The sequence below is a fragment of the Capra hircus genome, chromosome 10 (assembly GCF_001704415.2).
Source record: "Capra hircus breed San Clemente chromosome 10, ASM170441v1, whole genome shotgun sequence".
In the NCBI taxonomy this organism is placed as follows: Eukaryota; Metazoa; Chordata; class Mammalia; order Artiodactyla; family Bovidae; genus Capra; species Capra hircus.
Window position 1 is genome coordinate 83,748,075 of NC_030817.1, and position 26,108 is coordinate 83,774,182.

The 26,108-nt window shown below is 47.6% G+C and overlaps 1 long non-coding RNA gene across 1 annotated transcript in view; it reads left to right on the forward strand.

Annotated features, from left to right (window-relative positions):
• LOC102175023 overlaps positions 445 to 26,108 on the forward strand; it is a 32,322-nt gene continuing 6,658 nt past the window's right edge. Inside the window, exons 1-2 of the long non-coding RNA XR_001918592.1 lie at positions 445 to 672; positions 24,558 to 24,738. This is a non-coding gene — a long non-coding RNA (uncharacterized LOC102175023). The remainder of the gene's footprint in view (positions 673 to 24,557; positions 24,739 to 26,108) is intronic.

Below are 26,108 nucleotides of genomic sequence, written 5' to 3' on the forward strand. Positions count from 1 at the left end.
GCCTTAGCATCATCTTGCCTGGAATCCTGCCATCTCCACTAGGATTCTAGGGATTCCAAGTCCATGGCAGTATCTGCTATTTTCAACCCTGTCCTACTGAGAATTGCCACAATCACCACTAAGCTAAAAGATGCTGGTGAACCCCTTTCCAGTGCCATCTTGATTGCCTTAGAATGAGGTTAGGCTCTGGTAGCTTTGAGAAAACAAAGTGAGCTCTGTGCTTTCACATAATAGACCCATTCTAACAGTCCCACCTTTCTGAGAATTGTACCCCTTCCTCAATATCATGCCAACATTCTATCATCTTTATCTCCTGGGCCACAGGCCATCACTGAGCCCAGTCTTGAATAAGGCCTCAGTCCTTGCCAAGACACAGACATGTTCCTGTGTTAATAAATAGAAAAGATATTCAGCCTTATCTTTAGCCAACTACAGCAAGCCCAGACTCTCAGGATTCACACCCACACGTGGTCCCATGGCTCTTACAGGTGTTCGGCAGCCAGGGACAGCCACTCCTCTGAGGTGTAAGCAGTTTTCTCCCAGAGCAGGCACTGTGCTTCTCCTCTTGGGCTGTGCGGAACCCTGACCCTGGTTATTGGCTTAAGACAACAAGGAATGGTGCATGAAGATCTTGAGAAAGCCAAGAATCATTTTAGGAGGTGCCTATCTCAGGTAAAGTTTCTCTGTGGTCTCCAGGCCTGGGGAGGCCACTCTTCTCTAGCAAAGAGAAAGGAGCTTCTTTTTTATCCTGAGGATTCAGGTCATCTGGGGTCCAACATTCTTGGGCTGGCTCACCCAATGTCATCTGCTCTACATCTCAGGGCCCATTCTCGCTAGGAAGGTTTTGGGTTTGATCTCAGAGAAGTGTCCTCCTGGTAGCATTGCCACCTGTACTATTAGACCTGGGACCTGAGTTAGAGTCCAGGAGTCCTTGTGAGTAAAAGAGATGAAGGTGTCCACAGAGGCTCTCTGGCTCTCACAGTGAACCTTGAGATGATTGCTACCTGATCTGGGTCTGTCATTTTCTTTTTCTTCCCTTTCTTTTAAAAAATAGACTAATTTTTAGAGAAGTTTTGGAGTCCCAGTAAAATTGAGCAGAAAGTACACATAGTTCCCAGATACCCTCTATCAACCCCAACACACACACAACCTCCCATACAATCAATGTCCCACACCAGAGTGGTACATTTGTAGAGTAAAAAGTGAGATAGAGAAAAGAAATTAAAATAGGTTAGTAACCACAATAAATATAAAGTAGCTAAAAATCTTGGTGAAAGATAAACATTTATTTCTTAAATATGCAAAATCCAGCTTATATGCTGTCTACAAGAAACATAAGTAAAACATAAGGATATGCAAAAACTGAATGTAAAAGTGTGGAAGATATATGCAAGGTAAGTACTAAGCCAAAGAAATGGTGTGGTGATACTACTGTCAGGCAAAACAGTATTTAAGGGAAACAGTGTAACTCACAAAGCAGAGTATCTCATAACCATAGGACATTCTTGACCAGAAAGATGTAACACTTCTAAGTGACATGCAAAAAAAAAAAAAGATTTAAAATACGTAAGGCAAAAATGGACAGGACTGTAAAGATAAATTCACAAACTTATGACCAAAGTAGATTTTTAACATCCTTTTCCTATTAAATGATTTTTCTAGGAGATAAAAAATTAAAGATATAGAATATTTGAACAAAACAAAGTTTGACCTAATAGAAATGGACTGACTCTTGCACACAAAAAACAACACACATTCTTTTCAAATATTAGTACCTACAGAATATTTATGGAGATTAAAAGTACTCTTGCCTGGAAAATCCCATGGATGGAGGAGGCTGGTGGGCTGCAGTCCATGGGGTTGCTAAGAGTCGGGCACGACTGAGTGACTTCACATTCATGTTTCCCTTTCATGCATTGGAGAAGGAAATGGCAACCCACTCCAGTGTTCTTGCCTGGAGAATCCCAGGGATGGGGGAGCCTGGTGGGCTGCCATCTATGGGGTTGCACAGAGTCGGACACGACTGAAGTGACTTAGCAGCAACTATAAGAAAGGCCATGGAGTAAGCCTCATAAATTTCAAAAAGATTACTGTCATACAGACCACATAATCTAATCACAAAGCAATTAAGATGTCAATAACCATAATGACAGGAAACTACAATGAACAAGGAAACACTTCTCAATAACTCATGGGTTAAAGAAATCATAATATAAATTAGAAAATGTTTAGAACGTAACCCTAATGAAAATATTACACATCAAAACATTTGAATCAGTTCTAATGAGGTGGATGAAACTGGAGCTGATTATACAGAGTGAAGTAAGCCAGAAAGAAAAACACCAATACAGTATACTAACACATATATATGGAATTTAGAAAGATAGTAACGATAACCCTGTAGGAGAGACAGCAAAAGAGACACAGATGTATAGAACAGTCTTTTGGACTCTGTGGGAGAGGGATGGGTGGGATGAGACAGGGTGGGATGATTTGGGAGAATGGCGTTGAAACATGTATAATATCATATAAGAAACGAATCACCAGTCTAGGTTCGATCCAGGATACAGGATGCTTGGGGCTGGCACACTGGGATGACCCAGACAGATGGTATGGGGAGGGAGGGGGGAGGGGGGTTCAGGATTGGGAACACGTGTACACCCGTGGCGGATTCATGTTGATGTATGGCAAAACCAATACAGTATTGTAAAGTAAAATAAAGTAAAAAAAAAAAAAATCCAAAACATGATGATGCAGCCAAAGCATTATGTATAGGAAAGTTTATAGCCTTAGAAGTAATTCTACGAGAAATGAAGAAAGCCTAAAAATTATTGGGCCAAACATCAAATTTAAGAAGTTAGAATAAACTCAGAAAGTGAGGGAAAGTGATAATAAAGATAAGCAAAGAAAGAGAAAAGAAGTATAAGCTAGAGGTAATTTTAAAAATCCTATACGTTAGTGTTTGAAAAGATTAATAAAATAAACATTTGTCAAGATTGATCAAGAAAAAATGGGCACAGTTGAAGGAATGGAAAAGTAACCCCAATATGTAAAGTGTTAGTCACTCAGTCATATCTGACTCTCTGTGACCCCATGGACTGTAGCCCACCAGGCTCCTCTGTCCCTGGGATTCTCCAGGCAAGAATACTGGAGTGGGTGGCCACTCCCTTCTCCAGTATGAAAAGGGGTCTCATAGCATTCTTAGCTTTTTAAAGATGAGATTTAAGATTCCTCCTAACTTTGGCCTACTTGGGAAACTTGAGCCCCGAGACTGAATGTGACTCGAACAGGGACAGAAGAGCTGATGGACCCGTCTGTCATCACCCTTTTTCTTGTCTGATCTTGTCTCTTCCTTTACATAGCCTGACATTTCTCACAGAAGAATTGTCCCTTTGATTTATAGGTTATAGCACCTCTTAAAATAGTGGTTGAGTATTGCAGGGTGTGTATCTCAGGGTTCCCTTCAGTCAATTCTATGCTATGGAGCCCCTACATTGTGCAAAACATGGTATCAAGATAAATGAAGTGAGAGTAAAAAATTAGTGCTCTTAACCTCTAGTAACAGAATTTATTGTAGAGAGGAATACAATAGCTTTGGAATAATAGCTTGGTAAGCCACTGGGACAGAAGGTGAGGGTGCTCATAGGAGTCTAAGCCACAGAGGTGATGTTTAAGTTGCTGTGAGTGAGAACATGAGAGAAATTGGGTTTTGCTCATTTGAGGGCTAGGGAGGGAAGATTGGAGGAGAGGGACACAGGGGAGAGGAGGCAAGAGGGTGTGAACCTGGGGACTACATGAATGGACCTGGTCAGAATATATTCCCTAGGGGTGTGGAGTGAATGAAGGACTTCTCAGAATGAAGCTTACTACTCTTTAGTCTGAATAAATGTGAGATGCTGCAATGAAGCATGTCTATGTCTTTACCGAAAATATTTTCACTTAACCTACTTCCCACTGTGAAATTGTGAAAATGGAAGGCTGGTGGCTTGTCACTTCAGGCTCCAGGAGGAAAAGGAAAAATGAGTAGGAGCTGAATATCAGTGGTTATGATGAGAATGTGAGCTCATTCTCTTGGGTGAGGAGATGGTTTGTATCAGTTATGACTGAATTCAGCTGCAACTAAGAAAAAACCCTCCAAGGAGTGGTTTAAACAAAGAATTGGTACAGTGTTTCAAGTTACCATGGGGGACTCAGGTTCCTTCTGTCTTATTGCGCTGTGTGTGTGGCTTCTGTCCTCATGATTACAAGGCTGCTGTTCTTCTACAGACCTCTTGTCCACGTTCCAGGAAAGAAAGGAAAAAGGCCAGATGCATGAATCTGTCCTCTTTTGAACAGCTTTCCCAGAAGCCCCATCCAGTGACTTCTGCCAGGGGTGGGTCACGTGGTCACACTTAGCTGCAAGAGAGTCTAGGAAGGAGATTATTTCAGCTAGGCATATTGCCTCCCTGAGCAAAATCCGGGTTCCATCATTAAGGAGGAACTGGAAAATGGCTATTGGGTAGCCAATTAGCCGTGTCTGCCATGAAACTCATCTAAACTAGAGCTAAATGGGCTGGGAGATCCCAGGAGCCGTCTGAGTTATTTGGAGATGAATAGGACAGAGTTTGAGGAGTTCACAATTTAGGGGGGAAAATAAGTGCCTAATTAGAACAACAAGAACATTGAATTGCATTTTAATGCAATGGGGTTAAGAGAAGTGATAGAAGTGAACACAGTGGGCTCTGAGCACAGAGGCGAGAAAGCTTCCCTAACCAAGCTTGCGGAGGCGGAAGAGCCCCAGAGCAGAAGCTGGCCATGTGGCCGTGTGCCTGTGGCTGTGCAGAGGGAAGGACCCTCCTTGGCAAAGTGGCCCCTGTAAGTGAAGTACTAGGGTGAGTACGGTTCTGTGTTACGACAGTGGATCACAGACAGGCTTGTGTATAGGGACCCTCAAGCCTAAAGTGGGAAGAGTCAGAAGGGAAATTGAAAGCAGCAGCAGGAGCAGATAGTCAGGAGCTGTCTCTGCTAGGCTGTGGATCTTGACCTGCATCCTCAAGGCTCTGGGAAGCGACTGGAGGGTGCTGCTCAGGGAGTGACCTGGTCAGAACTGTGTTTTGGATGGCCATTCTGGCAGCCCGATCGTGGGGGCACAGGTTGTTCAAATAGGAGGCAGAGAAGTAGGGAGGGTGCAGGGGGAAATGAAGGCTGCACAGGGGAAGGGATGGAGGGAAGGGGTCCCTCCAAATTCTCAGATGTGGGGGCAGAGTACATGCTTCCCCCTCCCCAGGTCTGTTGTGCAGGTGATGAGTCTGTGGTGATGCTCCACGTTAATTCAACCAGGAGCGGGGGAGGGGAGAGGGGCTGTAATTCGGGGAGGGTGAGGCCGGATGATCTCTTGCCATTGTGTATGGATTCTGAAAAGAGAACTTTAATCAAGGGATTTCGGATATGAACAGAACCTCTCCTTTCTCAAAGTTGAGGAAATTCCCCAAGGGTCACAAGTTTGCTGAACGCGTTTCCTGCCTCCTACATCAGTGCTCACTCAGCTCATGGACTGTACCTTTCTGTCTGTCTGTCTGTCCAGTTGGCTTGACTGTCGCCTCAGAGAGAAAGGAGACTCTGTTCTGGGGAGCGGGGTTGCTGAGGGGCTTTGAGGTTTAGCAGCAACTAGCCTTGGCTGCACTGGTAAGGGTCGAGGGAAGTTGCAAGGAGGCAGAGGCCGCTCAGGAGGGGAAGGGGTGAGCCACTGGGCATCAAGGAGGAGTGTAGGGATACTGAAGACTGCCGGAGAGGAGGCGAGACACTGCCAAGGACGTCGTCCCAGTAGCTGCGGTCCTCACAGCAGCCCGGGAGGCTGGCGGTCCTTCATCTGTGCACTGAGTGACCCTCACAGGTGACCTGGGTTCAAGTCGTCCAGCTGACCTCGAGCTCAGAACCCCTGGAATCCTGTGCTTGCTGGACCGACTGCCTTCTCAGTGCTCACCCACCCAATTCGGCCTTTACTGTGGTGTCGGCTGATGGACCGGACCCTCGGCTGGAGAGGGCTCGGCGATCGGTCCGCAGGTGGCGCTGCGCACCCAGGCAAAGGCACAGCGCGGGCCGCGGGCCTGGGGGTGGGGCTCTCGACCCGCTTGCCCAGCCTCAGCGCTCCGGCAGGAATTAGAGGACAGGGTGCCGGAATGAAAGGGCTTCTAGACTTCACAGGAAATTCCCCGAATTTCCAGAGCGGCCAGCGGCCAGCGAGGACAGCCGAGCGCGTGCATTCACGGCTGGAAGCGGAGACCTGGGCTTCCCAGCAGGAACGGGTGGCATGGCCGCGTGGAGACCCTGGGACTTCTAGGGGTGTCCTGTCCCGCTTTTCCTGGGTCTGTGATGGGGGGTGGGGGTCCGCAGGGCTCTGCCACCTCCAAGGCCACGTTTAATGTGGAATCTGCCCAGATGATTCCCACCAAGGCCACAGCCACGAGAGATCCCACTTTAGATCTGCGAACAGGTTTATAACCACGTTTTGCTGAGAAGCATAATGGAGGTATCCAGGCGGAGTTTATTTTGCCTGGCAAAGGCTGGTAGTCCCTTGCTAGCAGTGGTTTGGGCGCTTCGCACCTGTCTAGGGACTCAGCTTACTCAACTGTTAAGTGAGGGGATGAGGCTGGGACTTGGCCTTTGAGCTTGGAGCTTCTGAGATTTTGGAAGTAACAGCCCCTTGCCACAAGGCTGAGCTTAGCCCACCTGTTTCAGCAGATTGGGGTGGGTAGCTTAGGAGTTCTTCTGGAAGTTATTTCCAGTCTAGCGTAAGGGGGGTAGAGAGCCTCTGATGTCAGGCTCTATAGGGGAGGAAAAGATAAAATTCAGACATCGGGTGTGGTGTCAGGCCCCAGGGGAGGAGGATGAGGGAGTATGGCACAGTGAGTGCTGCCTGGGGGCCAACAGAAATGAAAACGACCAAAGGAGAGAGTGCGAAGACTCCACTCTCCTACTTGGCCCACCATCCTGAGGTTTCCTTAGGACCTCCTGCTGCAAGACCCTTTGCCACCCCAGGACGTCAGCCGCTGTTGTAGGAAGTGTGGGGCACTAACCTGAGGTGTGAACTGTGGGAGGGGCCTGCTTGTCACACTCTGTCTTTCGGTTTCTTGCCCACCCTGCCTGCGGTCCAGGTTGGGGGTAACCGAGTGAGTTGTTGTTCAGATGTTAAGTTGTGTCCAACTCTTTGCGACCCCATGGACTGTAGCACACCAGGCGTCCCTGTCCTCACTCTCTCCCAGAGTTTGCTCAAACTCATGTCCATTGAATCAGTGGTGCTATCTAACCATCACATCCTCTGCTGCCGGCTTCTCCTTTTGAGATGGGAATCCGAATTCTTGTCCGCAGAGCTGAAGAATGGAATCCATGAACACACAAACACTCATGGTAGCAAGCAAATAGCGTCTATTAAAGAGGAGGAAAGTACAAAGCTCTCAGCATAGACACTGAAAGGGGGATAAAAGTACCCCCCAAGGTGGGACTTACAGCAGTTTTTATATCCTTCCTTAAATCATATTATTTCTAACCAATCAATTTAAAGGTCAAGATGCTTAACATCTTTGTGGCTTCTCTTGATCCTTGGATTAAGTCACCGCCCTTTTTCATACCCTCTGGCCATTTAACCATGGACCAGATGTATGGGTTTAAGATTAATGATCACCAGTTGTTTTTCCCTCAAGCATATGGAACAGAATTTAATTACTGCCCTTCCCTGGATCTGAGTGCTGATAATTTATCAGACTAAAGACACATTCCAGGAATTCAAGACAAAGGAGTGGGATGTTTATTGAAAACAAGACTGAGGTCTCAGAGTTCTACACTGACTGCCTAGTAATTTCTACCTCACTTTTGCTTCAGTCTTTCCCAGCATCAGGGTCTTTTCCAGTGAGTTGGCTCTTTGCACCAGATGGTAAACTATTGGAACTTCAGCTTCAGCATCAGTCCTTCCAATGAGTATTCAGGATTGATTTCCTTTTGGATTGACTGGTTTGATCTTACTGTCTTCTCCAGCACTGCAATATGAAAGCGTCAGTTCTTTGGTACTCAGCCTTCTTTACGGTCCAACCCTCACATCTGAGGGATTCCTGCCCGCAGTAGTAGATGTAATGGTCATCTGAGTTAAATTCACCCATTCCAGTCCATTTTAGTTTGCTGAGTCCTAGAATGTCGACGTTCACCCTTGCCATCTCTTGTTTGACCACTTCCAATTTGCCTTGATTCATGGACCTGACATTCCAGGTTCCTATGCAATATTGCTCTTTACAGCATCGGATCTTGCTTCTATCACCAGTCACATCCACAACTGGGTATTGTTTTTGCTTTGGCTCCATCCCTTCATTCTTTCTGGAGTTATTTCTCCACTGATCTCCAGTAGCATATTGGGCACCTAATGACCTGGGGAGTTCCTCTTTTGGTATCCTATCATTTTGCCTTTTCCAACTGTTCATGGGGTTCTCAAGGCAAGAATACTGAAGTGGCTTGCCATTCCCTTCTCCAGTGGACCACATTCTGTCAGGCCTCTCCACCATGACCCGCCCGTCTTGGGTTGCCCCGCAGGCATGGCTTGGTTTCATTGAGTTAGACAAGCCTGTGGTCCTAGTGTGATTATATTGACTAATTTCCTGTGAGTATGGTTTCAGTGTGTCTGCCCTCTGATGCCCTGTTGCAGCACTTACCATCTTACTTGGGTTTCTCTTACCTTGGCATGGGGTATCTCTTCACGGCTGCTCCAGCAAAGCACAGCCACTGTTCCTTACCTTGGACGAGGGGTATCTCCTTACCGCCGCCGTTCCTGACCTTCAATGTGGGATAGCTCCTCTAGGCCCTCCTGTGCCTGCACAGCCACCACTCCTCGGGATGTTCCTTCTGGCCACCGGCCCTGGCCTCCAGCGTGGGTGGCTCCTCCCAGCTGCTGCCCCTGGCCTTGGGCTCCGGGTGGCTCCTCAAGGTCACCGCCCCTGGCCTTGGGCACGAGGTGGCTTCTCCTTGCCACCCCTGATCTTGGACGCAGGGTGTCTCCTCCCAGCCGCCACTTGCCTCGGACACGGGGTAGCTCCTCCTGGCCACCGCCACTGACATTGGACGCAGGGTAGCTCCTCTCGGCTGTTCCTGCGCCGTCACAGCCTGGCACTCTAGGCCGCTGCCCCTGACCTCGGACGTGAGGTAGCTCCTCTCGGCCGCGCTTAGTGGGAATCCCTAAGAAATGGAGTAGCCATCATGGTCAACAAAAGAGTCTGAAATGCAGTACTTGGATGCAATCTCAAAAACGACAGAATGATCTCTGTGCATCTCCAAGGCAAACCATTCAATATCACAGTTATCCAAGTCTATGCCCCAACCAGTAACGATGAAGAAACTGAAGTTGAACGGTTTAATGAAGACCTACAAGATCTTTTAGACCTAACACCCAAAAAAGATGTCCTTTTCATTATAGGGGACTAGAATGCAAAAGTAGGAAGTCAAGAAACACCTGGAGTAACAGGCAAATTTGGCCTTGGAATGCGGAATGAAGCAGGGCAAAGAGTTCTGCCAAGAAAATGCACTGGTCATAGCAAACACCCTCTTCCAACAACACAAGAGAAGACTCTACACATGGACATCACCAGATGGTCAACACCGAAATCAGATTGATTATATTCTTTGCAGCCAAAGATGGAGAAGCTCTATACAGTCAACAAAAACAAGACCGGGAGCTGACTGTGGCTCAGATCATGAACTCCTTATTGCCAAATTCAGACTGAAATTGAAGAAAGTAGGGAAAACCGCTAGACTATTCAGGTATGACCTAAATCAAATCCCTTATGATTATACAGTGGAAGTAAGAAATAGATTTAAGGGTCTAGATCTGATAGATAGAGTGCCTGATGAACTATGGAATGAGGTTCATGACATTGTATAGGAGACAGGGATCAAGACCACCCGCATGGAAAAGAAATGCAAAAAAGCAAAATGGCTGTCTGGGGAGGCCTTACAAATACTTTGAAAAGAAGAGAGGTGAAAAGCAAAGGAGAAAAGGAAAGATATAAGCATATCTTATATGCAGAGTTCCAAAGAATAGCAAGAAGAGATAAGAAAGCCTTTTTCAGCGATCAATGCAAAGAAATAGAGGAAAACAACAGAATGGGAAAGACTAGAGATCTCTTCAAGAAAACTAGAGATACCAAGGGAACATTTCATGCAAAGATGGGCTTGATAAAGGACAGAAATGGTATGGACCTAACAGAAGCAGAAGATATTAAGAAGAGGTGGCAAGAATACATGGAAGAACTGTACAAAAAAGATCTTCACGACCCAGATAATCATGATGATGTGATCACTAATCTAGAGCCAGACATCTTGGAATGTGAAGTCAAGTGGGCCTTGGAAAGCATCACTACGAACAATGCTAGTGGAAGTGATGGAATTCCAGTTGAGCTGTTTCAAATCCTCAAAGATGATGCTGTGAAAGTGCTGCACTCAACATGGCAGCAAATTTGGGAAACTCAGCAGTGACCACAGGACTGGAAAAGGTCAGTTTTCATTCCAATCCCAAAGAAAGGCAATACCAAAGAATGCTCAAACTACTGCACAATTGCACTCATCTCACATGCTAGTAAAGCAATGCTCAAAATTCTCCAAGCCAGGCTTTAGCAATATGTGAATCATGAACTTCCTGATGTTCAAACTGGTTTTAGAAAAGGCAGAGGAACCAGAGATCAAGTTGCCAACATCCACTGGATCATGGAAAAAGCAAGAGAGTTCCAGAAAAACACCTATTTCTGCTTTATTGACTATGCCAAATCCTTTGACTGTGTGGATCACAATAAACTGTGGAAAATTCTGAAAGAGATGGGAATACCAGACCACCTGACCTGCCTCTTAAGAAACCTTTATGCAGGTCAGGAAGCAACAGTTAGAACTGGACCTGGAACAACAGACTGGTTCCAAATAGGAAAAGGAGTACTTCAAGGCTGTATATTGTCACCCTGCTTATTTAACTTCTATGCAGAGTACATCATGAGAAACGCTGGACTGGAAGAAGCACAAGCTGGAATCAAGATTGCCAGGAGAAATATCAATAACCTCAGATATGCAGATGACACCACCCTTATGGCAGAAAGTGAAGAGGAGCTAAAAAGCCTCTTGATGAAAGTGAAAGAGGAGAGTGAAAAAGTTGGCTTTAAGCTCAACATTCAGAAAATGAAGATCATGGCATCTGGTCCCATCACTTCATGGGAAATAGATGGGGAAACAGTAGAAACAGTGTCAGACTTTATTTTTTTGGGCTCCAAAATCACTGCAGATGGTGACTGCAGCCATGAAATTGAAAGATGCTTACTCCTTGGAAGAAAAGTTATGACCAACCTAAATAGCATATTCAAAAGCAGAGACATTACTTTGCCAACTAAGGTCCATCTAGTCAAGGCTATGGTTTTTCCTGTGGTCATGTATGGATGTGAGAGTTGGACTGTGAAGGAGGCTGAGCGCCAAAGAATTGATGCTTTTGAACTGTGGTGTTGGAGAAGACTCTTGAAAGTCCCTTGGATTGCAGGGAGATCCAACCAGTCCATTCTGAAGGGGATCAGCCCTGAGATTTCTTTGGAAGGATTGATGCTAAAGCTGAAGCTCTAGTACTTTGGACACCTCATGCGAAGAGTTGACTCATTGGAAAAGACTCTGATGCTGGGAGAGATTGGGGGCAGGAGGAGAAGGGGATGACCCAGGATGAGATGGCTGGATAGCATCACGGACTCGATGGACGTGAGTCTGAGTGAACTCCAGGAGTTGGTGATGGACAGGGAGGCCTGGCATGCTGCGATTCATGGGGTCGCTAAGAGTCGGACATGACTGAACGACTGAACTGAACTGAACCCTCACATCCCTACATGACTACTGGGAAAACCATAGCTTTGGCCTTTGTTGTATGGACCTTTGTTGGCAAAGTGATGTCTCTGCTTTTTAATACACTGTTTAGGTTTGCCATAGCTTTTCTTCCAAGGAGCAAGCGTCTTTAAATTTTGTGGCTGCAGTCACCATCTGCAGTTATTTTGGTACCCAAGAGTTAGTTACAGCTGAACTTAGTTGTGACAGCACCCAGGTGACACAGGTCAGGAGATTTTGGGAGAACTGAGATAAGGTTGGGGGTGGGGTGGAGTCTTGATAGGGTGGGGCTACCCTCTTATCAGAAGAACTGAGTCAAGAACCTGGAATCTTCTTCAGGATCAGCTGAGCATCTTCTGTCTGCTTGGAGGCTAAATTCTCAGTGAGATGCTAGGGACACAGCCCAGCTCTCATGCTCATAATCTTCATTACACATCATTATTATTTTGGTTATGGTTAGTAGCACCTTCCTTGTATTGGGTGCTTCCTGCAGCATCTACGTCAGTCTCCATAACAATCTATTAGGTGGAGGCTCTTGTTATTCTCAGAGAAGGCGATGGCACCCCACTCCAGTACTCTTGCCTGGAAAGTTCCATGGGCGGAGGAGCCTGGTAGGCTGCACTCCAGGGGGTCGCGAAGAGTCGACACGACTGAGCGACTTCACTTTTACTTTTCACTTTCATGCATTGGAGAAGGAAATGGCAACCCACTCCAGTGTTTTTGCCTGGAGGATCCCATGGACGGGGGAGCCTGGTGGGCTGCCGTCTATGGGGTTGCACAGAGTCAGACACGACTAAAGTGATTTAGCAGCAGCTTGTTATTCTATTTCATGGAATAACAAGCTCTGGCAGCACACCAGAGCATATGTTGAGCCAACAGGAGCCCTGGAAGGTAGGCAATGCACTGTTGGGCTCCCATTTATGTCATGGGGGCAGTGCACTCCAGAGAGTGCAGGTCACTTGCCTGAAACCCACTGTAAGGATCAAAGCCAGTGACCTGAAGACAGGGTGGCAGCCCAGAACAGACATCTCCTTGTGGGTCTCTCCCTGTGGGTCTTCAACCCACCAGCTCATCCACGTGGGAGTAGTGGATGTTCAGCCCAGGTGGTTGAAGTTCAGGCTAGTGGAGTTAGAGGATGAAGGAGAGGGCCTTGAGCAAGCTCTGGAACTGTAGTGTGGAGCTTCAGGCATCCTGGGTCAGAGCGTGCTGACCTGTGGATAGGGTCACTCAAGAGGCCCTGCCGCCCCACCCCAGAGTCCTTGGCCTTACATTGACTTTTACCCTCTGACCTGATGTTTCTGTGGAATCTAGCCTGGACTGTCCTCCAAGCTCAGGTGTTGATCTGAAGGGACCCAGTATAGAAGCCACAATGATCCAAGACCCGTCTGTCTCCAAGAGTTTAGTGGTATGTGTGCTTGTGGGTGAGGAGTCAGGTCAGTGTGCCCTGATGAGGACATGCACAAACCATTGACTCCTACTCACCTCCATCTTCCCTTCTGCCAGCGTATTAGATGGAGGTCTCTCTGCTTGAGCTCAGAAGTCAGGTTGGGCCCCAGTGTAGGGCTGCAACTCTGCCCCAAGGAAGGACTAAGAGAATCTTCTTTTAAGACCTCAGCTGGGTGTGGTATTGGCTAAACCAAGCATGTGCAAGGCTGAAAGCGATTTCTCCACTCAGTTTTTCACCCATGGCAGCTCTTTTCAATCATCCATTTGAACTGTTCCCCAAATATGGTTTTCACTGTGGAAGGTGGAGCCCATCTCCCTCCAAGCTTCAAGACTGCTCCTGAATCTACCAGTCTGGGCCTTATTTTGAGCCTTTCGAAGGTACTTCTGTGTGTGTGTGTGTGTGTGTGTGTGTTTTTTCTCTCTAGAATTAATCTATTTTAAAAAATTAAATAAAAATGTTTATTGTATTTATATATACTTTTCCATTATAGGTTATTACAAGATATTGATTATAGTTCCCTATGCTATATGGTAGGTTCTAAAAAACAGATACTTCTTGGGACTTCCCTGGGGGTCCAGTGGCTAAGATTTGGTGGTCCTGATGAAGGGGGCCTGGTTTCAATTCTTGATCAGGGCACTGGATCCCACATGCCACAAGCAAGACCCGGTACAGCCAAACAAAATAATTTTTTGGAAAAATGACACCCCCCCTCCCGGCTACTTCTGGTTTTTAGCCCACACTATTCTTAAAGGATGTGGTGTTTTGGATTTTATACCTTTGTCTAAAGTGTCCAGTGGCCAAATCCACTGTATAATATACATACGTTGCTCCCGTTAGGAAGGGTGAGGCAGATCCCTGGGGACAAACCTGGGCAGGTCTCCAGACAGGTTATGAACCAGAAAAGCCAACTATAGATGGAGGGCACAGCGCCTCACAGCCTGAACAGTAACCAAGCAACAAAATACCCTCCAAAACAATATCACTTGCTTATTTGGGGCACATTATATGCACATGTAAATAAATAGAAAGAGGCTTGGAGGTGATCTTAGGAAGCTGAGGGGTGGTTGCCTTTGGGGAGGGGGGAGGGAGGGGCTGGAATGGAGGTTGGTGCATGGGGACTTTAGCCTTATTTGTACTATTTTTCCAACTGTTATGAGAATTAGTTGTCTAATTAAAAATTGATACTTAAATAAGTTTCTCGTTCTGGCGGTTGCCACATACCCGTTTTAAGCTCCGAGCTGTTGCTCTGCATCATGGGGAGCGGGCCTGTGGGTGCTCCGCCTTGGAAACCCAAACACCTGCAGAGCATCTTGCATACCAGGCGCTTTACCTGAGTGACCGCACGTGTCATCAGCCGGCCCTGGGTGCCTGCGGCCGGCCCCCGAGCCTTTGATCTGATTCTTCTCAGCTCCTGCCCTTCCAGACTCTGGACCTAATTTCTGCAGTGTCTCCGCAGATGGCAGCCCGTCGAGCCAGGCGTGTACTGCTGTTCTTCTCTGGCTGCCCTGACATCCCTTCCCTTTCTCTCTCTCTCTGTCTCTGCTCCTTCTCTCTCCATTGGCACAGGTCATGGCTGCCAACAGGGGAGGACTAGGCAGAGGGGAAGATGTTTCCAGTTTTGTTTCTAATCTGGTTCCTGAAGCTGCTCCTGGGCTGGATGCTACAGGAATTTCTGGGGGCCCTTCTGAACCCATCATGATCCCCCAAGGGCCTGATTATTGTACCCCACTTACTCACTTTTCCTTTGGATGTTTGTGGGTCATCCACTATGTGCTTGGAGCTGTACTAATCCCAAAGCCTGCTGCTCGGTGGACTCGGAACCCACCCACCTCCTCCCGCTCCTGCGGCCACTCTTCAGGCCAGGCCACTGTCCTCTCTCATCATCAGCTTACAGCAGCATCCAACTTTGTCCTCCACACATTTCGCCTTTCTCCAGCCAGAGCAAGCTTTCTAAATCAAATCTGATCATGCCCTTCCTTTGCTGAAAATTCCCTATGGCTTCTCATTGGTCTAGAGTCAAGTCAAACACTTTGATATGGCCCACAGGACTGACGGGTGTGACTCCAGCTCACTCCTACAACATCCATGCTCCAGCCACCCTGAACACTCAGGACCCCACCCCCAGGCTCTAGTCTCTGAGTCTTTTTGTTGTTCAGTTACTAAGTCACGTCTGACTCTTTGTGACCCCAAGGGCTGTATAGCACACTAGGCTTCCCGGTCCTTCACTCTCTCCTGGAGTTTGCTCAAATTCATGTCCCTTGAGTCAGTGATGCCATCCAGCCATGTCATTCTCTGTCACCTGCTTCTCCTCCTGCCCTCAATCTTTGCCAGCATCAAGGTCTTTTCCAATGAGTCAGCTCTTTGCATCAGATGGCCAAAGTATTGGAGCTTCAGCTTCAGCATCAGTCCTTCTAATGAACACTCAGGGTTGATTTCCTTTAGGATGGACTGGTTTGATCTGAGCCTTCACACATGCCTTTCTTCTGCCTGCAACACTCCCTGCTTCCTCATTCTCTCTGGCTCATCTCACTGAAGCTTCAGGTTTTAGGCAGCACTTCTTTCTGACAGAAGCTTCCCTGAACCTTATCCTCCCACCTGAATTCTCTGTGTCTTTCTCTCAAGGCATTTCTCACACTCTGTATAATTGCATGTTAAATTTGTCTGTTTCTCCCACTGGACTCTAACACCTTGAAGATAGTGTCTTGCATAATCGTAATGACAACCCCACAACAGAGTGAGCTCTTTCTTAACCAGGCACCATGCTAAGCATTTTCTATGCCTCCCACAATTTTAATTTTCACCTCTCTTTGAGGTGGGAACTATCATTATTTCCATCTTAGAGGAGGAATTGAGCCTTAGGTCAAAAATGTGCCATTGTCAGGCAATTAGATGGTGGAGCCAGGATTCAAACCCCAGCAGTGTGACTTCAGAGCTTGCATTAGAGCAGGGGTGTGTCTGTCTGATGCATGATTATAACCCTAGCTCCTAACACAGCGCCTGCCATCCAGAAGAAACTCAATCACTATTTCTTGAATGAATAAATAAATCAAGAGATGTTCAGTGATGGGCAGCAAATGTAATCCCTGCTAGGATTAGTTCTCTTTAAATGCAGTGAGGGTAGGCAAAGCTACATTATTGATCCACACCAGAAAGAGCTAGCATACATAACTAAGGCAATCTCAAGATTCTCTAGCCAGGCAGCACCACTGTGTCTGTCTGCTGGGCTGGGCTGGTCTGCCTGGCCAATGGGATTTGGTAAGACGGGGCTGGACACACAGAGAAGGTCCTGGAGTCTGGGAAGGTATTGAAGACCCTCATGACCAGGTCAGGAAAGAGTCGTTTGAGGAGTTTCAGGTTAGCAGAGACTCGAAAGGATCGGAAAACAACATTTACTGTGGGGAGATTGATGGGGAGAGAAACAGTCCATAGGACTTGGATTTATTTTATTCTGTCCAAAGTGAAATTCCTGCTGATGTTTTAAATCAGTGGTTTGTGGGCTTCCCTGGTGGCTCAGTGGTAAAGAATCTATCTGCCAATGCAGGAGATGTGGGTTCAAACCCTGGCCTGGGAAGATCCCACATGCCTCAGAGCAACTAAGCCTGCGCACTGCGAATATTGAACCTGTGCTCTAGAGCCTGTGCTTTGCAACAAAAGAAGCCACCGCAGTGAGAAGCCCCAGCACCGCAATGAAGAGTAGCCCCTGCTCGCCGCAACTAGAGGAAAGCCAGCGCAGCCATGAAGACCCACGGCAGCCAGAAGTAAATAACCAGTAAAAACTTCAAAAAATGTCAGTGGTTCCCAGCCAGGATAATTTTGATCCTCAGGGGATATTTGGAAATATCTGGAGACATTTTTGGTTCTCATAACCTGGGGGGTGGGGAGTGCTATTGGCATTTGGGCAGTAGAGACCAGGGATGCTGCTAAATACCCTACAATGTACAAGACAGCCCCCCAATCCCAAAAATTCGGACCCCAAATGTTGTTAGTGCCGAGGCTGAAAAGCCCAGATTTAAACAGTGGAATGAATGGGTGAACCCAGAGAGTAAGTGATGTTTGCTGAAGTGCCTTCTCTGCTGGCCTCGATTCCTAACAGTGCAGGCTGTGGTGGGGAGGGACCAGAGGTGACGGATGCCGTCTTTACTCCTCCATTCTCTCCCCAACCTGGAAAACATTACCAGGGACTCGGCCCCTCTCTGTGGTTTCCCTCCCCTTCTCCTCATTCCTCACAGTTCTGTTATCACTCCAGGATCAAAAGTTTGGAACATTTGGTGCCCATACTTGAGGAGAGTGAAGGGGGTGGATCTCAGGTGTGAGCACGCTGGGCTCTCTTCCTCCAGGGACCCTGATGTAGGAGCATGCACACTGCTCATAACTTTGGGGGTCACTCCCTTCTGGGAGTGAGAATGGGATGGGGAGGACATTGGGGGTGGTCTCGGGGGTGTACCCAGGCGAGTGTGTACCTGGTTTTGCCATGCCCCAGCCCCTGGCAGCCTGACTCCTCCTTTAGGGGCCTGTTCGTATTCACTGTGGTGTGTCCTGAGTGCATCCTATGTTCAGAGACATTGTCAGGGACTGTGTGATTAGGAGGATGCTTCAACCTTCAAGACACATATAATCTCTTAGGAGAGAATAGGATTCTCTATCTCTCACTCTACTCTGTTATTTCAGGTCCTAAGAAAAGCAAACCCCAAGATAGAGTTAGATTTACTGGGGGAAACACCTGTGGAGGATGAGGGATGAGGAGCAGGCAGGGTTCTGACACCTGTGAGAAAGAGGGGCAGGAGCAGAGGTTGGACAGGAAGCATCTTATTTGCTGGTCAGAGCTGGCACCCTGCATGAATGGTACCAGTGCCTGCTGTGTCCAGCCCCTGGCTCTCCCGACCCTTGACCCTTGGCATTGCTTCTGTGGCCTTTCCAGGCACCTCTGTAGGAACCCTGGACCACGCCTTTCTCAGAAAGCAAGAAAACAACTGAAACCCAAACTCCTGCCTTGGAGCTTTCCAGGCCCCCAAGTCGGGCTTCATGGCCAGCATCCCACCGTAGTCTTCTCCCCGCTACTGGCCTGTCATCCTAACCAGGTGGATGCGATCTGCTGCCCGTTTAACCAGGCCGCCTCCTCAGCCCACTTTTGCAAGTCTGCTGAGACCATCTTCTTGCCCAGAGTGCCTTTTCTTTGCCGTTGTTGTTGTTGTTAGTGAATAAGTCATGTCTGACTCTGGTGACTCCGTGAACTGCAGTCTGCCAGGCTCCTCTGGCCATGAAATTCCCCAGGCAAGAATACTGGAGTGGGTAGCCATTCCCTTCTCCAGGGAATCTTCCCAACCCAGGGATCAAACCCTCATCTCGTGTCTCCTGCACTGGCAAGGCAGATTCATTACCACTGTGCCACCTGGGAAGCCCCTTCTTTTTGTTTAGTCAAAACTAAATCTACCTATTGCCTGGTCTGAGTCGACTCCCACTCCTTCCAGAATTTCTTCAGCCCCCACTGATGTTCCCAGTCCTGGAATTTCTGTTTTATTCAGAAGCACTGCAGAGTTCCCTGGTGGTCCAGTGGTTAGGACTTTCACTGCCACGGTCTGGATTCAATTTTCAGTACAGTTCCGCTGTTACAGCAGCCACATCTCTCACGTGGCTACCAGTGACTATATTGGCATGCAGGGACATACTTCCATCATCTCAGAAAGTTCTCTTGGACGATACTGAGAAAAAGAAAGGCATTTTAAAAAATTAATGTACTTACATTTGGCTGCACTGGGTCTCTGTTCCTGTGTGCAGGCTTTCTCCAGTTGCAGAGAGCAGGGGCTGCCCTCTAGCTGCGGTGCCCAGGCTTCTGATTACCGTGGTGTGGCTCATGGGTTTGAGAGCTCGGGCTCAGTAGTTGTGGTACACATGGTTAGTTGCCCTGTGGCATGAGGGATCTTCCTGGGCCAGAGATCGAACCAGTGTCCCCTGCATTGCAAGGCAGATTCTTAACCACTGGACAGCCAGAGAAGCCCCAGAAAAGGCATTTTTTAAAAGGAGGTGTGAGGTGTAGCAAGAACTCTCTTCAATCTTGAATCACTCCCATTTAGGGGCTCTGGCCAAGAGAAGCCACATCTTTAAGGCTGCCTCGTTGAGCTGAAAGGAGGCCCCTCGGAACCATTCTCAGTCACTAGAGATGCCCCTGCAGTGTGCACAGGCCTTGAGGTCACAGGAGCAGTGGTCTTGGGGGGGGAATTAATAGGGCCCTGGTCCCCTCCCAGGTCTGGGTCCCTGCCCTCTGGCTCTGGGGTGCATCTCTGGATGGTCAAATATCTCTGGCTAGTCACGGCTACTCTCCACTGCCTGCAGGAAGGGGAGGTCTGTGCTGTATCTGCGTCGGCCTGGGTGAGGAATTCCTAATGTACTCAACAATTGACATTCTGCGCAGTTTTATCAATTATTAAGCAAGAAATCCCAAGGAGAGTCTGTGGAGCCATGGAGTGTGGGTGGGGGAGGGAGTGCTAGGGAGGAGAAGCGGATGGTGAGGGCTTGAGGCACTGGGCAGAAGGTTTGAGCCCTGACCCTTCCACAGAGAGTAGAACCTCGAGATCAGGGAGTGGATGGGCCTGACCCACTCCTGCTAATGAGTCTTTGGGTGATGCTTCTCCTTTCAGTGGGCTTCTGACAAACCTGAGTGTGCTCAGGAGTTATCAGGATGCTGGTGGGACTTGAGGCTTGGTTGATGGGAGCGGTGGCGAGGCCTGCAGTAAGCTGGGCAGCGGACAGGGCTGAGCTCCTCCAGGTTTGCAGGGTGGTCATCTTGAGCAGGGGCACCCAACCTCCAGGCCACGTGTTGGCATCACCGGTCAGATCAGCGGCGGCATTAGATTAGAAATAAAATGCACAATAAATGTAATGAGCCTGAATCATTCCCAAACCATCCCCTACCCCCTGGCTCATGGAAAAATTGTCTTCCACCAAAATGGCCCCTGAGGCCAAAAAGGCTGGGCATCGCTGCTCCTAGTGGGGGCAGGTACACTTTTTCTTTAAAGGGTTAAATATTTTGGGGTTTGTGGGCCTATGGTTTCTGTTGAAACTGCTCAGCTGTGCTATAGCACATTAGCAGCTGGAGACAGGTGTAAACAGGTGGGCATGGCACTGCTGCCATCAAGCATTGTCTGTAGAGACAAGTGGCAGGCTGGTGCCCGGCCTCTCATCTAGGACCTCAGTCCTCAGTGTGGGATCCTGGACTTGCCATCACTTGGAGTCTTGTGAATCATGCAGAATCTCAGGCCCCACCCCAGATCTCTAGAAACAGATCTGCTTTTTAATAAGTCCCCTGAGCCTAGAGAAGTCTGAGGATAGAGTTTAGAGTTATTCTGGGGAGATCTGGTCAGAATCACGCACAAAGTGTGGAAATGGCAGAAAGCAAAATTTCATCTCAACATCAACTTTCTAATGGGACTTTCCTGGCAGTCCAGTGGTTGAGACTCCATGCTTCTGATGTAGAGTCTGTGATTTCCACCCCTGGTTGGGGAACTAGGGTCACCCATGCCAAGAGGCACGGCCAAATAAGCAAACTGCAAGCTTTGTGTGTGTGCGTGTGTTTTTTTTTAAGATGGACTTTTTGTCAAACAGAGCTGTCCTCAAAGGCAACAGGAACACCCCATCACAGAGATGTTCAAGGAAAAGCTAGATAACCATGTGTTCAGGATGGTAGCGAGGACTTGGGCAGGATAAATAGTATCATGGATAAGTGTCCTTGCTGGGAGGCAAGCTGCATGGGTTTGGATGTTGGTTATGCAAGAGGATGTCTCCCCCATCCTTATTTCAGATTCCCTATCCATAAAATGGGATCATCAAAAACTTCACAGAATTGTGCTGAGACTTAACTTCAGTAAATACTGCAGCAGCACTTCCTGTACACTAGGTGCTAAATGTTACTGGAGTTTACTTAATTCTATAACAGATATCAATATTTTTGTGCTTCCCTGGTGGCTCAGCAGTACAGAATCCGCCTGCCAATGCAGGAGATGCAGGTTCCATCCTTGGGTGGATGGAATCCATAGGAGAAGGAAATGGCCACCCACTCCAGTATTTTTGCCTGGAAATTCCCATGGACAGAGGAACCAGGTGGGTTACAGTCCATGGGGTCACAAAGAGTTGGACAAAATTAAACAACAGCATTCATATTTTTGGTTGGATTGAGGACAACCTTCATGTCTAAGGTCTCTTCATTCCAACCCTGAGATCGGAGGTGAGAAAGAGGGAATATTTGGGGCGCAACAATCCTAGCCAGTGTTTTTTGGGTATTTGGTGTGAGCCAGGCATTATGCAAGCATCGGCTAATGGCTCTCAAATTACTTTCAGATACTTGTTGCCATGGAAAAGCAGACAGATTATAATCTGTTGCTGCCCAAACACTCTGCGGTGTTTCAGCTTTAGAAAGTCAGACTGAGCCCAGAGCTAAGTGCATTGTTTTGTCATCAATAGATTCACTCTGTGTTGAGGGGCCAGAACTCTCTAGAGCTGGTCAAAGAGCCACCTCTTTTGACCACATCACCAGCTCATGTCTCAAGATGGCAGGGGCCAGAACACTTGACTGCACACACACGCACTCAAATGAGCCTGCTGACCCCCAACTCTGTTTGTGTAGAGGCACCCAGAGACGTAACGCCCCCTCTATCCTTGTTGGTTTGCATTTTACGATCCCCAACCATAGGGTTTAACCATAGACATTGATTTGATTTCTTGCTCTGCCACTTCATAGCTGTGTGGTCAAGAGCGAGCCTCCTGACCTCTCTGAGCCTTGGTTCTTTCCCTTATTAAGGGACTGATGATAACCCATGCTTCATACGGCTGTGGTGAGACTGAAGTGCGAACATGTGAGACTTCCAGAAGCCGTGCAGATGTTGGCTGTCATTTTGACGAATTGTATAAGCCTCTTGAAGTATCTTTCTCACCCCCAGTGCTTGCCACAGAATAAGGGGTTAAAACAGACTTATCAGGGCTTCTCTGATAAGAGAAGAGACAAGAGACATGGGTTCAATCCCTGGGGTGAGAAGATCGCCTGAGGGAGGAAATGTCAACCCACTCCAGTATTCTTGCCTGGCGAATCCCAGGGACAGAGGAGCCTGGCAGGTTATACAGTTCATGGGGTTGCAAAGAGTCGGACACAACTGAGCGACTCAGCAGGCACGCACAGACTTATCAAATATGAGACGAACAAATGATCTTCTCCTACACTGTGGGAAGGAACGGCTCCTACGGAGGAGTGAGGTGAAGCCCTCTCCCTGCCCTGTCCTCGGGCCCACCCCTACAGCTCTCAGCATCATTTCAGATCCAGGGTCCCTTGTGTGCTGCACAAGTTTCCATCAGCTGGTGGCAGGCCTCCCACCTTTCTTCCCCATAACAGCTTTGCCTTGATTTTGTGGATGCCAACACAGAGTTCTTATCTTCCCAAAGAAATCTTTCAAAAAACAACATACTGAATTTTTTATGATATGTGTGTGCTTTAGTTTCAAAAAGTTGGTGGGAAGGAAAGGGAAGATTGGCCTTGTACCCAAGGGCAGTAAGCAGTCAGGCTGGGGACTCCTTTCTCACTGCTTTAAACTCTCTTCCATCTCCTTCCTCGCCTCCTTCTCCCAGCATATGATTTTTGGTGCTTTTTGGTTAATTAATTTAAAGTGACGATCGTCTCAGATGAAACTGTAAATGAGTTTCAAATGGCGCAGCCGGGCCACCCACTACTGGAAGATCATATTGCAGCGACAACATTAAAACTTGAACAACCCTCAACAAGGCGGGAGGAGGGGAATCCTGAAACCTCAAGTAAAAACACATTTCCAGCTCAGTTCCTTGCTGCAGCCCTTAAAAAAGTGGAAACAGATGGATGGTGGCTTTGATAATGAGAGAGGCAATCAACTTTAGATTAAAAAAAAAAAAACACCCTAAACCTACCCAAAAAGGATGACTCTGACAGTAAAACCCCAGACACACAACGTTCCATTTAAGAGGCTATTGACATATTAGTTGGGAACACAGGGGGTTCTGAGAGAGGTCAGTCCTCCCCTCCCAGAGCACTCTGCATTGTTCCCTCGCCTCTAAAGCTAGAGCACTCAGCCCTCTAATTGAAAACACTGCTGTATCTTTGGATGTCAGTGATGGTCAGATTTCCCCTGGAAATCACTAAGTGTTCTCGGGAGGCTTGGCTGCTGCCTGCTGCCAGATTCTGGAGAGCCGAAAAGACATTTCTGGTTTTAATTTAACTTAATTTTTTTTTTTTTTTTAAATTTTGGCTGGGGAAGGTGTATGTGTGTGATTTTGGGGGGAGGCGGAGGACAAGATAGCAGGAACAGAGAGAAACAGTTCAATATCAAGAGAAAAGGAGATGTTGAAGTCATGAGATCAGGACTTATCATGCTTTAATTTGGCAAGCTGTGTAGCTTGGGATGAATTCTGGCCTGTCTCATGCCTCCACTTTTTTTGTCTGTAAAATGGAGCTGAAAAGGCCTGCCAGGCAGGTTCTCAGTGACGAATCTGGGTAGTGTGTGCGAGAACCTGTTATATAGGAGCTGGGGGTCTGGGGCTGTTTTTTCAGCTCTACCACTTGCCAAGCTTGGGTTTCGGTGCCAGTTCCTGCCAGTTCCTTTTGTGGGCCTGTCGGACTGGGGCTGCGTTTCTGCGCTGCCCAGCGGCCGAGGCTGGGAGGGAAAGATATTGGCTGGTGTGCATCTGCTGGGGTGGCCGCCCTTTGTCCACACCTGGTAGCCACACATTGCCGTGCCCTTGATAAATCATGGTCGAATGAGTGAATGAACCCATGAGGGGGCTTGCATAAGGAAAAAGGTAATACTTCGAGAGAGTGGTGAAATGAAATTGACTTCTCAGGAATGGCAGCACATTCCTCAGGGGACTTTGTCAGAAGAGATGGGCTGCGTGAGTTTCTGTGGTCCAGAAGGTTGCTGGAGATCCCAAAGAGAAGAGAGACTCAAATGGAAAGAAGCCTTGGTTTGGTCCAGAGAACATTTGCACATTTGACAGTTCAATCTTTTTGGAAAATAGGGAGATTTGGTTCTGATTCAAGTTTCTGCTCAGGCTCATTTCAAAGGCTTTTCGGTCATATTTCTAAGCATCATGAGGACTGGGCCTTGGCCTGTCTTATTCGCTGAGTGTTCTAAGCATCCAACAGGTGGCTGACGCACAGGAGATGCTCGATAAATAAGTAATAAGTAAATGCAGGAATCTCTCTCTCTTTTCTCTCTCCATACCCCCATCCCCACTCCTGAAGCCAAGATGAACACCGAGCTTTGACGGCTTCTGTACAAAGTGGGACTTGAGAGTGGCAGCTTTCTTGGTTGGAGAACTGCTCAGGACAGGTAGCCGATACACCTACCGAACTGCCTAGTGGGAGCTGGGGGATCATGTTCTCACCTGACTGGCATTCCCAATAGAAGTCCTCCTCTGATCAGGTACTGTTCCAACCACTAACTCCTCTGTGCTTTGCAATTTCCCAGGATGTCAGAATCCATATGTATTTCTTTCTCTTTTTGTGGAATATGATTGCTTTACAATGTTGAGTTATTTTCTGCTATACAACAACATGAATCAAGCATATGTGTGTGTGTGTGTGTGTGTGTATATATATATATATATATATATATATATCTTCCCTCTTGAGCCTCTCTTCCACCCCTACCCCCATCCTACCCCTCTAGGTCATCACGAGCACTGAGCTGAGCTCCCTGAGCTATGTAGCAGCTTCCTTCTAGCTATCTATTTTACATAGGGTCATATATGTATTTCCATGCTACGCTTTCAATTTATCCCACCCTTTCCTTCTACAAGGACAGGGTCCACAAGTCCTTCAAGTCCTTCTCTACATCTGTGCCTCTATTTTTGTGCTGTAAATGGGTTCATCCCCGTACCAGTTTTCTAGATTCCATATTTAAATATGTATATGATGCTAAAGCTGAAACTCCAGTACTTTGGCCACCTTGTGCAAAGAGCTGACTCATTGGAAAAGACCCTGATGCTGGGAGGGATTGGGAGCAGGAGGAGAAGGGGACGACAGAGGATGAGATGGCTGGATGGCATCACCGACTTGATGGACATGAGTTTGAGTGAACTCCAGGAGCTGGTGATGGACAGGGAGGCCTGGCAGTGCTGCAGTTCATGGGGTCACAGAGTCAGACACGACTGAGCGACTGAACTGAACTGAATATATTTATCTATGTGAATGCAGGATGTTCGTTTTTCTCTTTCTGGCCCTTCACTCTGTGTGACAGGCTCTAGGTTAATTCACATACTACAACTGACTCAAGTCCATTCCTTTCTGTGGCTGAGTAATATTCCATTGTGTATACGTGCCACACTGTCTTTATCCACTCATCTGTCGACGGACACTAGGTTGCTTCCACTTCCTGGCTGTTGTAAATAGTGCTGCAGTGCGCACTGGGATACACGTGTCTTTTTGAATCATGATGTTCTCAGGGTTATTCTCAGGAATGGGATTGCTTCTGGCAAGATGGTTGTTTACTTCCAGGTCCTCAGGGATGAAAATGGCAGCAAGTGAGAGCCGGGCCCTGTTGTTGGAGATGTGAGGGCTTAAATCTCATTCTGATGACTGGTTTGGACCCTGGTTGGTGCCCCAGCGAGACAGTGTGTGTGTGCTTGTGTGCATGCTCAGTCATGTCCGACTCTTTGCAACCCCATGGAATGTATAGCCTGCCAGGCTCCTCTATCCATGGGATTTCCCAGGCAAGAATACTGCAGTGGGCTGCCATTTCCTTCTCCAGGGGATATTCCTGAATCAGGGACTGAATCCATGTCTCCTGTTTGG